The sequence below is a fragment of the Rhinatrema bivittatum genome, chromosome 7 (assembly GCF_901001135.1).
Source record: "Rhinatrema bivittatum chromosome 7, aRhiBiv1.1, whole genome shotgun sequence".
Classification (NCBI taxonomy): domain Eukaryota; kingdom Metazoa; phylum Chordata; class Amphibia; order Gymnophiona; family Rhinatrematidae; genus Rhinatrema; species Rhinatrema bivittatum.
Window position 1 is genome coordinate 96115682 of NC_042621.1, and position 13137 is coordinate 96128818.

At 40.2% G+C, this 13137-nt stretch overlaps 1 protein-coding gene across 2 annotated transcripts in view; it reads left to right on the forward strand.

Moving 5' to 3' along the window:
- ELMO3 (engulfment and cell motility 3) overlaps window positions 1-13137 on the forward strand; it is an 86883-nt gene that overhangs the window by 12969 nt on the left and 60777 nt on the right. For both annotated transcript variants that reach the window (XM_029608752.1, XM_029608753.1), the window contains exon 2: window positions 8595-8700. The gene's annotated coding sequence lies outside the window, so the exon portion shown is untranslated. The remainder of the gene's footprint in view (window positions 1-8594; window positions 8701-13137) is intronic.

Consider the following 13137-nt stretch of genomic DNA (forward strand, 5'->3'; position numbering starts at 1 on the left):
ATCAGAACTTCAGGCAGTGGCAGAATATTGAATTCTTGACTCTTCAGCAGTAATTGGCTCAAGGCATCAGCATTTTCAATCAATTTCCCATGCTATAGACTAGGTTGTAAACATGCATTCAAGAAAAAAATCCCAATAAAGCTTTTAGGGAAATTATACTTCTGGGGTGAGCTTGTCCCCCTGACCAACAACTCTAATGGCAGCTTGTAAGCTGTTTGGATTACTAACTCACTGCCATAATAGAAGGACTAGGGGGCACTCCATGAAGTTAGCAAGTGGCTCATTTAAAACAAATCAAAGAAAATTCATTTTTACTCAACACATAGTTAAGCTCTAGAATTCTTTGCCAGAAGATGTGGTTACAGCAGTTAGGGTAATTGGTTTAAAAAAGGTTTGGATAAGTTCCTAGAGGAAAAATCCATAAACTACTACTAACTAATAAGCAATAGTAGCTTGAGATTTATTTGATGTTTGGGTACTTGCCAGGTACTTGTGACTTGGATTGGCCACATAAGATATGCCATACTGGGTCAGATGGACTCTCTGTTTCAGTATGGCATTTCTTATGTTCTTAACTCAAAACTTTCATTTTGCCCACATACCAAAGGTAAAAGCAGTGAATGTTGAGGCAAATATCAGGAAAAACTATCAAGCAAACTCAAATCTTTCTTTAAGACAGACAAACCTATTAATGAAGGAGGGACAACATGTACCCACAAAAGATGGTATTGGTGCAACTGTGGGGGACATAGACAGAGAAGTGGATTGGGCAAGTAACTAAAGCAGACCTAAAAGCACTGCTAAATGAGTTAAAGGAGATGCAACCATGGGTCAAACTAAAAAAAGAGGTAGATGACATTGGAAAGAGGGTACAAGAACAGAAAATGGAGAATGAGGAGCTGGCTTACGATATAAAGAGCAGTGTGAATGTGCTGAAAGAGGAGAATGAAGCATTAAAGATCAATATTGTTGAAAATAAGACCAGAGAACATCTGTAAATTGGAAAATTTCTGAAGATCTGGAATAGGATGATTTAATGAGCCATACTTAAAGGACTATAGCTAATATATAGCTGAGAGTCAGAAAATATTGATATTAATAGAGCACATAGAGTTCTAGGTCCCCAAAGAAATTCAAGTGAGACACTAAGAGAGAGAGCTGTATGTACTGTGACAAGGTAGACATCTTCGTCCCAGTTTATGGTTGAGACCAGAATCAGGAGACCAAATAATTTGAACACTAAAGGTCAGAAAGGTTTAATAAAGCCATATGTCTCCAGGGCAAGCAGAGCTAGAGCCAGGACTACAATTCCTAGAAGGCAAGAGGATTGGAAAGTTCAGTGAGGCTCTGGGGATGGAATCTCTGAGAGTAGGGTGGGTGGAAACTTTGGCTTCACAAGTGAGACAGATATGTAGAGAAGGGAAGGACAAACTGGAGGAGGAGGAGATGGTGTTTTTTTAGCTTCCGAACTACAAGACAGGGTAAGGAACAAGTAAGTGTGGCAAGGTCAGAGACCCAAGGGTCGCTCCATGAAGAAACATCAATGGACTGGACAGGCTGGCTTAAATAGTGCAGGAACTACTGAGTCAGATGGTCAGTGAGGAGCAGGCTCGGATAGCTGGGAATAGAGCTCACTGGAGGCCTCTTCTGGTGGGGTGGCATCATAGCAGATAGAAGCAGGGCACAGTGAGGCTGTACAGCAGGCGAAACCATTACAGTAGGGCATGAAGCATAAAAGTATTCTAAATATAATCCTACAGGCAACCAGTGGTGTGCTTGCAATATTGGAGTTATATGGTCACATTTCTATGTTGAAATCCTTTGCTCAGTGTATGGTGGCAGCCAAGAAAGTGAATAGAATGCTACAAATTAATGGGAAAGGAATGGAGAATAAAACAGATTATCATAATGCTTCTTATCACTCCATGGTGAGACTGCACCTTGAGTATTGTGTGCAGTTCTGGTCACCTCATCTCAAAAAAGGTACAGAGAAGGGAGACCAAAATGATAAAGAGGATGGAACAATTCCCTTATGAGGAAAGGCTAAAGAGGTTAGGACTCTTCAGTTTGGAGAAGAGACAGCAGAGAGGCGAATATGATAGAGGTCCTTAAAAAGAGTAGAGTGGAACAAGTAAACATGAATCAGTTGTTCACTCTTTCAAAAAGTACAAAGACCAGGGGACACACAATGAAGTTACTAGATAATACATTTAAGACAAATAGGAGAAAATATTTTTTTAGTCGGCGCATAATTAAACTCTGGAATTCGTTGCCAGAGGATGTGGTGAAAGCTGTTAGTGTAGCTATTAAGAGGAGAAGATGATTTTGCTGGTGGCTGAAGAGGATAGGTAAGTATTGCTTGTTGGGTAATATTGGAACTTAAAAGTTTGGGGAGAGGTGACCTTGTGAGAGTATGTTAATTTTTAGTGTGTGTGCCGTGATTAAAATAAAAAAAAGACCAGAAAAGGTAGATTACTTCTTTTAATGTCTTTCTATCCCTCCCACCCACCCCAAGCTCTGATTTATAAATTATCCCATATAAGAAGACGAGAGACATTTTCATGTATAAAAAAAATAAATCTGAGATTTATTTAAAACTGAGTAACCTAGCTATTATCAATTAATTGTACCCTTGCAGGTAATTGCCAAATTACCATTAAATAAACCACATAAATTTAAAGAACTCTGATCTACACATCAATACTGTCATAGCCTCCTGAATTAACTAAGAATTCGACAGAATTAAGATGCAGACAGCAGTGCATCAGCGAGATGTTGGCCTTCCAGTCTTTTGTAGAGTCCCACAAGTATGGTTAAATGGTAAACAAAGTTTTTGTTTCCTTCAGGATTTTTGATGTTCCAAATAGATTTTTTGATGCTGATCACAGATATTACTTCAAAATTTGTACATCATGTAAGGTTTTTGAGAAACGCCCAATTTTGTGTTGCAATAATTTGTGAAATTTTAAAACAATCTCACGTGCATATATTTTCTTGCTGGACAGTAATTTTTAAAATTCATGTCATATTTTTGACGGCCATAAGCAACATAACATGTAACAGAGACTAACCTTTTAAAAAATACACCAAGAAACTCTACCTGATCATGCCAGAACTTGCTCGAGCAAGCCCCAGCTCGGCTTCAAGATTCCAACTTGTTTCCATGACGACGCAGCCTTTACTATTGCTGTTGCTTATATGTCTCCTATGCAACGTCTGTGTGAATGAGCGAATCGTATCGCTAAAACTGTTGTTTAAAGCTTGTGGATTTAATTTCATATACTTTATGAAATGTCGTGCCAATGTCTTAATAGCCGTGACATGTTTTGTTACATCTGTGGTGAGTTTACTCTGAAAGCACAGAAAAGGAGTATGACTGCACTCATTAAGAAGGCATACAAGTTATATTTCTGGTGCAAAATTGGTGACCAGGACAGAGCATGGGCTCCTCATATATGTTGCGCATCTTGCGCCAGTAGTCTGCGAGCTTGGCTGAAAGGTGTACGACCATCCATGCCGTTTGCCATAACATTGGAACATAAGATATGCCATACTGGGTCAGACAAAGGGTCCATCGAGCCCAGCATCCTGTTTCCAACAGTGGCCAATCCAAATCACAAATACCTGGCAAGTACCCAAACATTAGATGAATCTCATGTTACTATTGCTTATTAATTAATAAACCTTTATTAATTTTTCCTCTAGGAACTTATCCAAACCTTTTTTAAACTCAGTTACACTAACTGCCATAACCACTGTTGTGATATCGAGGTATTTGGTGGGTGGATTCTTAGGGGCAACAGTGATAGTGACTCCCACGGGGAGGAGCCCCGTAGGGAACTGTAGCACCAGGCTAGACTCAGAAGCACAAACACAGAGAATATATCTTTATTATGCAGCTTGTATGGTTCATCAGAGGTGGCAGTAGAGAGTGGATTAGATAGCAATTGTTTGTGATCCGCTGTGGAGGAGACCCGTCCCACAATGGTGGTATAAGGCCCCGATGCAGATGTCCAGTGAGGTGCTGTAGGAGAGACAGACTGGCAGATGTTATTACACACTCCCTTGTAGCTGAGTAGATAAAGTTCCCAATAAGCAGTAGAGAGAGGATAAGTAGCAACAGTCTGTGATCCTCGGCAGAGGAGTCCCATTCCACAGTGGTGGTGTAGGGCCCGATGCAGATAGACAACGAGGAGCTGTAGATGAACAGACTGGGAGAAGTAGCACTCACTCTCTGTAGCTGATAGGTAGTGTTCCAGCAGGTAGAAGAATTGGTAGCAGGCACCAGGATAGACACACAGGCCCTCGAGGAGTGAGTACCTGGATTCAGGATAGGCACCTGGAAATAAGCAAAGGGCTCCCAAGGAGCGGGTACCCAAGTTAGTAGAACCCGGGAGGGTGAAGATAGCTTCAAGCAGCAGAGCATCTTCAGACCGGAACGAATCCAATCCGTTGCTAACTCGCGAGAGTCAGCAAATGGGCAACCTTTTGTAGTCGGAAGCAGTGTCGTCACTTGAGGGGGATGCCCCCAAGGTTCGCGCCAACACTGTTACAAGACGTGAGGCGTGCGCGCGTGCCCTAGGAGGCCTCAGGTTAACATGGCGGGACACCGTGCCAAAGCCGCTCTGGGGACGCCGGAGGGTGCGGCAAGGAGACGCTATGGACGCCATTCTCCCGAGGCTGGTGGAGGAGGCTAAAATAGAGGTGAGGAATGTCGGGCGAAGCCGTCTGGGACCGGACGCAACAACCACATCCTCAGGCAATGAATTCCAGAGCATTAACTATGTGCTGAGTGAAAAATAATTTTCTTCGATTTGTTTTAAATGAACTACTTGCTAACTTCATGAAGTGCTATCCAAATGATATAGAGGGAACAGAAAGATCATATAACTGACTGTTACTTCTGCATGACGAATGTGTCAGGATACTCATCAAAAAAGAGGAAGTATGAGTACCCTAACCTAGTATCAGCAATGAGACCAGTGCCGCATAACGACAGTCTTCCTGTTCCAAACCTGCCAGAGGTGTGGACACTTGATGAGGAGGTAGGCGATGATGGCGAGCCGTCGCAGATGGAAGCTGCGGCTGATCCTGACTTTGTGCCATCAACATCCAGCGATCCTCATTTAATATCTCGGTCAGAGCTGAACGATCTGGTCAGAGATTTGGCTTTATTGAAGAGTCAGGCGGAGCTGCTTGGGTCAAGGCTGCAAGAATGGAATCTTTTGTCATCTGATACGAAAATTTCATTATTTCTCAGCCGTCATGAAGAATTGACAAAATATTTCAACTAAGTAGACAGTCTGACTTTTTGCTGTGACATCAATGGATTGTTTTGTGCTCTCGGATATCTCCACAACCCAACAGAATGGCGACTGTTTATTGATTCATCAATCTTAATTTTGAAGGCTGTTTTGCTGTACAACGGCAATATCTACTCATCAATACCTGTCGGACATGCTGTTCATATGAAAGAAACATATGAGAACATGCAGCTACTGCTGAACCTCTTTGAGTACTCAAGGTACAACTGGAATTTGTGTGGTGATCTCAAGGTAGTTGCAATTCTTTTTTTTTTTTTATTTTATTTTATGTTTATTCATTTTACAATTATAAACAAAGCATCCACTTTGCAAAAAAAATATGGTATTTCACATTTGAAATATTAAGCAATTTTACATTAATAAAATAAACATCTCAGGAAAAAAATTTCTATTACTATTACCCATTAGACCACAAAAAATAAGGGGGGGCGGGGATACAGAAAATCAAGGAGAAAATCTAGGAAATAAAGAAAAAATAGCTTAAGGCTTCCTTATTAACCTGTTATACAAACATGATGAACGTAAATGCTATCTAACTGTAGCTTAGAGCTGTTATTATGTAGGAATTCTTTTAACTGTTCTGGCTGGTAGAAAATAAATATTGATAAGGCAGGCTAAAAGAGAATTTGAAAAGAAACTGGCCTTAGAGGCAAAAACTCGTAATAAAAATGTTTTTAAAATATATCCAAAGCAGGAAGCCTGCGAGGGAGTCAGTTGGACCGTTAGATGATCGAAGAGTTAAAGAAGCACTTAGGGAAGATAAGGCCATCACGGAAAGACTAAATGAATTCTTTGCTTTGGTGTTTACTGAAGAGGATGTTGGGAAGATACCCATGCCAGAAATGGTATTCAGTGGTGATGATTCAGAAGAACGAAAACAAATCAGAGTGAAGCTGGAAGATGTAATAAGGCAGACTGATAAACTAAAGAGTAGAGAATCACCTAGGCCAGGGCTTCCCAAACCTGTCCTGGGGCCCCCGCAGCCAGTCGGGTTTTCAGGATATCCACAATGAATATGCATGAGATACATTTGCATATACTGAATGGCTGTGGGGTCTCCAGGACAGGTTTGGGAAGCCCTATGGTAGACCAAATGATAAACACTCCAGATTTCTGAAAGAACTCAAAACTGAAATTGCAGATCTATTACTAGTAATTTGTAACCTATCATTAAAGTCATCCATGGTGCCCGAAGACTGGAGGGTGGCCAATGTAACCCCGATCTTTAAAAAGGGCTCCGGGGCGATCCGGGAAACTATACACCAATGTGACTGTCTTCAATACCAGGAAAAATCATATAGAAATGCCGGTATATGGTTTAATGGGACACAGCCAGCATGGATTTACTCAAGGGAAATCTTGCCTCAGCAATCTGCTGCATTTGTTTGAAGGGGGTTATAAACGTGGATAACGGTGCACCAGTGGATATAGTGTGTTTGGATTTTCAGAAGGCATTTGACAAAGTGCCCCATGAGAGACTCCTGAGAAAATTAAAAAGTTACAGGCCTCTTGAGTTATGAAGTTTGTCAATTGTTGGGGATCAAAAAAGGAATATCCAGAGGCAAACCCTTAGTGCTCCACCTGTTTCATTCTCTTCCAGGTCATTTGCCTCCTCAAGCTAGCTTAGTATAAATTGTTAGCTGTGTTTAGGTGACATGATTGATTGTATTTTTCCTTTTGTTTAAACATTTGTTCTCTACTATTGTACTTGTGGGCTAAAGCTGATTATAATTTTCCTTATATATTTGATATATTCAATATTGTTTTCTTTTTCTGTAGAAGAATTTTTCATGGATGTATTTAAAAAAAAAGCTGTAAAAAAAAAAAAAAAGTTTTTAAGTCACAGGATAGGGAGCAATGTCCTACTGTGGATTACAAACTGGTTAAAAGATGGGAAATAGAGAGTAGGACTAAATAGTCAATTTTCTCAGTGGAGAAGGATAAACAATGGAGAATCTCAGGGATCTGTACTGGGACTGGTGCTTCTTAGTATATTTATAAATGATCTGGAAAGGGAAACAATGAGTGATCACATTTCCAAACAACACAAAATTATTCTGAGTTGTTAAATAATAATTGGATTGTGAAAAATTACAGGAGGACCTTGTGAGACTGAAAGACTGGGCATTCACATGGCAGATGAAATTTAATATAGACAAATGCAGAGTGAAGCATATAGGGAAAAATAACCCTTGCTGTAGTTACACGATGTTAGGTTCTGTCTTAGGAGTCGACAGTATTTTGAAATCCTCTGCTAAGTGTGTGGTGGCAGTCAAAAAAAAAAAGAAATTGAATGGAGAATAAAACAGAAAATGCCATAATGCCTCTGTATCGCACCTGGAAAGCAATTTGACCAGAAAGGCTGGTGATAAACAAACCTATCGCATGCTGTAGTGACTCCCTCTCTGCCCCTGGACTGCTTTTCTGCTCGCATCCCCCAGTCTGACTCTCCCTTACTTCTCCCTAGCAGCAAGCCTGAGAGAGGGCCGGATATAATTCTGTTTAGCATCTCAAAATTCTTGTCTTTCAATCACGTGGCAGCTGCACGGTTTCTGGGCACCAGCAGCATCAACAGTTGCCATATGCCCCTGATAATGAAGAGCATTAATAGTAGTAACTCTTAGGTGAGGTCAAAAGTTGATCAAGATATTAAGTGCGTAGTAGGCATAATCCATTTGGGAGTTTTTTGTACCATAAAAGTGTTTTTAATTAAAAAATGAGAATTTTATGACTGGGCAGGTAAAAGATTGAGGTAATTGTGTTTGTGGGCTGGTTGAGGATGAGATTTGGGGAGAGTGTTGGAGTGAGGAAGAATAAATGGTTAAAATAATGAGAAAAAACAGTAAAATTACAGAAATGATCATCTCCTTCTGAGGAAGCAACACGTGAAAACTGGAATCCCACTGGGGAGTGAGAGGGAGAGACACCTAATCCTGGCCTGGATTAATACGAATAGGAGAAATTGGGTGGCATCTGGGTTCTAATTCAGGAAGACTTGGCTGAGCATGAGTAGTAAAAGGTCCAGGGATGATAATTGCAACCAGACAATAAGGGGCTGTTAATTTTAGTTGTTTAAATGAATAAGTTTGTCATTATGCAGCTTAGACTGGAATAGATAACCAATGGTAAGATGTTTTACACTAATTGTACAGGATCTTAACTCACCCAGTAAGAGGAAACTGTTTGGAGAATTGAAAGAAAATAAAAACCAGGAAATGCTCTTCATAAAGAGGACGAATAAGCTGTTTTGTCTGTCCTTTTTCATTGTAGCTGTTTGCTGCCTGATTTGACACTCTGCCACCTTGGTGCCTGAGGCTGCGCCGACGCTCTCTCGCCTTCCGGAACCTCCTGACTACGTTCCTACAGACCTTCCCAGGTATCCACACATCTGTTTGTCAACTCTCTCACCCCTGTGGGATTTTCCCCCACGTTCGTATCTTTGCTCCTGCTTTATTTTATGCTCCAGAAGAGAGAGCAGCAGTTAACCACGCTGAATTCTTATTTGTGAAATGATCAGTAAACAGGGCACCATTAACTCTTGCAATAGTTTCCGCGCCTAATTTAAAATCAGGTTCAGGTTTTTCCTCCAGTTAATCATTAAATTAGCCAAGTTTGCTCAGGGGAGCATAGTTCTGGGAAGACAACAGTCATACAGTCTTTCTGGGACTGCTCCAAAACCAACATTACACGTGATACAAAGGCCAGGAAAGTGATACAAATGTTTCTGAAGGGTATGGAGCTGTTAAGCTCCTGGAGAACCTTGAACCCAAGAAGGAGGGATTACACGTTTTGTGTTTTTTCTCATCCACACAGTATGTATGCAAGAATTGTTTGACTGGATTCCAACAGAAAGGAGGGTGAGATCAGGGCAGTGGTTCTCAACCTTGCAGGACTACATGCCTTTCTTTTTTTTTTTTGTTAACTTTGTTTATTGGAATCACTGTGACATTACAGAAAAAGGCAAGAAACACCAATGTCAACAGAAATGACTTATTATAACCCTTAGAGAGTACTGCAAATTAGTCACACATGCCCAACGTAACCTCTTTCAGTTCCCCCCCCCCCCACCCATACTTACTACCATAGCAACATACACCCCATACTCACAGCAATACACACACGCTCACCGTGACTTACCCTTCAATGCGCGCGTTCCTCCTGTTTCTAAGAATTACAGACTCTTGCACGCTTTCTTCCATAGTTGAAGATAACTTTCAACTCCGCTGCCTGCTACGGATTAATAATATCCGCAGACTTCTGCATTTCATACAGGGCAGATTGTATCATCAACTGTGTCCAAACATTGAAGTCGGGAATATCAGCCCCTTTGCAAGATAAAAAAAACAAAACAAAACCCAGATATAATTAAGAATGTCAGCTCTCCTCTTTGCAGCCGCACTTCATTATTTAATAAATGCAAAAACAAATGTTTCTCTGTGCAATCAACAATGCAGCCCAAAATGTTTTCAATCAAGTAACACACTTTTGCCCAATATTCCTTCAGTTTGTTGTATCCAGTGAACATATGGCATAATGAGGCACTATCTATGCCATACTTTAAGTATATGTCAGTAGTCCAAAGCTTTCTTCTCATTCCCCGCACCCTGTTTATGTAAATTTGATGAATCAATTTGAATTGTATTTCCTTTAAGTTTACTGCTCATACAGTCATCCAGCACCCCTCTTCCAGACCACAGGCAACGTCAATCAACTCTCAACACTCCTCTTCCAGACCACAGGCAACGTCAATCAGATCCCAAAAGTCAACACCTGATTTCATTCAACATCCAGCACAAGCTCTCGTAAGATGGGGAATCCACCTTACCTTCAACACCACAATAGTCACAAGCACCTAATAAACATCCCACTCACAAAAAATAACAAAAACTTTCTTTGCCTCACCTTCCTCCTCATCAATGCACAATCGTTAACCAAAAAATACATGTTAATATCCGACTTATTACAAGAAAAAAAACCTGACTTCATTGCCATCACAGAATCCTGGCTCAAAAACACCGATCAAGTCCTCTTGAACCAACTTGACAACAATACCTATGACACTTTCTCAATCCCTTGCAATTACCGAAGAGGAGGCGGTCTACTCCTAATTATCAAAAAACATTTCTCCATGAAAATGATCCCACATAACCTCCCAAAACAATTCGAAGTTGCGCTCTTCGACTCGCCAAACCTACAAATCTGCCTTGTCTATTGCCCTCCTAAACTTCTCGATAGCAACATCTCTCCCCTTCTTGAGTTTCTTATTAACTACATTAATCTGAAAAAACCTACAATCATTCTTGGTGACTTCAACCTCCACATAGATGCCAACCCAAGATCTTTAAATTGCCAAACCCTTATAGATATGCTTTCAAGCTTAAACTGCTCCCTTCAAGTGAACTACCCCACTCACAAAGCAGGTCATACATTAGACCTAATTTTCACTAATAACTACTTCTCTAATACTTCAACTCTCCATAATCCAGTTCCCTGGTCTGACCACCATCTTATTCTATGCAAAGCTCAATTAAACTCCAACATTTCATCTGTCACCAAGGACACTCAAAATTGCGTCAAATACCGACCACCATTTCAATCTGATCTTCTCCTACAAGAACTGGGTTATCAACTTTCCAATCTCGACCTATCTAACATAAATAACGCCATCCAATCCTGGCATCAAATCACTGAAGAAACCGCCAACTACATTAACCCAGAAAAAATCAAACGGCTAAGGAACAAAAGAGAATTCCAAAACCCATGGTACAACTCCACTCTAAAAAAATATGAAATCGGCTCTCAGGAAAATCGAAAAAGAGTGGCAAAAAAATAAACAGCCATTATTACAGCCTTTATTACAGCAGAAATACCGCACTCATCTAGCCACCTACAAGAAAACCATCCAGATCACGAAACGTAATTACTATAGTAAAAAAATAAATAACTCCGCCAACAAATCTAAATCACTGTTTAACATAGTAAACAACCTCATCGCTGATAACAACATTCCCAACACTACTGTAACAAAAAATTTGAGCCAAGATTTAGCCATCTTCTTTAAGAACAAAATTTCAAAAATCACTGATGCCTTCAACACCCCTTCAATCATAGAAAAGCAATCATTATTAAACATAAGTCCTTGGCATGAATTCAATCCTATCTCCAACTTGGAAACAGAGAAAATGCTGAAAAAAATTAACCCTGCGCGTCATGACTTGGACACCATCCCAACTCGAGCTTTAAAAGAAATCGCTCATCCCATTGCCCCAACAATAGCAGCTATCATCAACAAATCTCTTACTGAGGGTGAGCTTCCCTCCAAACTAAAAATCGCTACAATCACGCCACTACTTAAGAAAAAGAACCTCAACCCAGAAGATTTAAACAACTATCGCCCAATATCAAACCTTCCCCTCTTTGCTAAATTGACAGAAAAGGCGGTTCTGAAACAACTCAACGAACACCTTGACGATCACAAAATTCTATTTCCCACACAACACGGTTTTAGAAAAAACCTCAGTACAGAAACCCTTCTACTCAATCTTTCTGACACATTACTAAGAGGCTTTGATAACAAACTAGATCACCTTCTGATCCTACTCGATTTGTCTGCAGCCTTTGACACAGTGGACCACAAAAGGCTTATTTTTAGCCTGGAATCCATCGGACTCACTGGAATAACCCTTAATTAGTTCTCTTCTTTCCTGAAAAACAGATTTTTCAAAGTCTCCTACAACGGCATTTCATCTGAGGCCATCCCTCTGGAAACTGGAGTTCCTCAGGGGTCGGCCTTATCACCCATTCTTTTTAATATCTACCTTCTACCTTTATGCCATCTTTTAACAAGCCTTAACATCATTTTCTACATGTATGCTGATGACATACAACTTCTCATTCCCATTACTTCATCTTTAGAAGAAGCATTTTCAAAAGCATCCTCACACCTTGAAGCAATACGGAAACTGCTAAATAACCTAAAATTATGCCTAAATATGAGCAAAACAGAATGTATACTAATTACAAGAAAAATCTCTGGCATTTCTTCCACTCCTCCCTTCCAATTTGACAACATTCAAATTCAACTCAAGGATAACGTTAAAGACCTTGGCTTTTGGCTAGATAATGAGCTAAATTTTAAAAAACTCATCACAACAAGAACAAGAGAAGGCTTCTACAAAATTCAAACACTCAAACACCTAAAACCGTTGCTGCACCCCAAGGATTTCAGAACTGTTCTTCAATCCCTAATCTTCTCCAGCTTAGACTACTGCAATTCCCTTTTAATTGGCCTTCCTAATTCAACCTTAAGTCCTTTGCAGTTACTCCAAAATGCAGCTGCCAGAGTTTTGACTGGTAAAAGAAAGTCCGACCATATTTCCCCAATACTCTACAACTTACAATGGCTACCAGTTAAAAAAAGAATAGATTACAAAGTCCTCACTATCCTACACAAAACAATTCACAAAGCAGACTACACTGCCCTGAACAATATTATACATCTACACACCTCAGCACGTACAACAAGATCAACATATAAAATTCAGCTGGATGTCCCCTCACTTCCACAAGCCAAACTATCCTCCACTAGAAATAGAGCCATCTCTATCATCGGCCCAAAATTATGGAACTCACTACCTCAACACCTCAACTCTCAAGAAAATTTTAAATCATTTAAAAAAGATCTTAAAGAATGGTTTCTATCACAGTCTTACAATGGCTGTTCACCCAACAACAGCAGAACATAACTCCTTTATCTTATCCTCTACATGTTCCTTTTTTCTTGCATTCCCCTTTTCTGTCATTCGCCATGCCT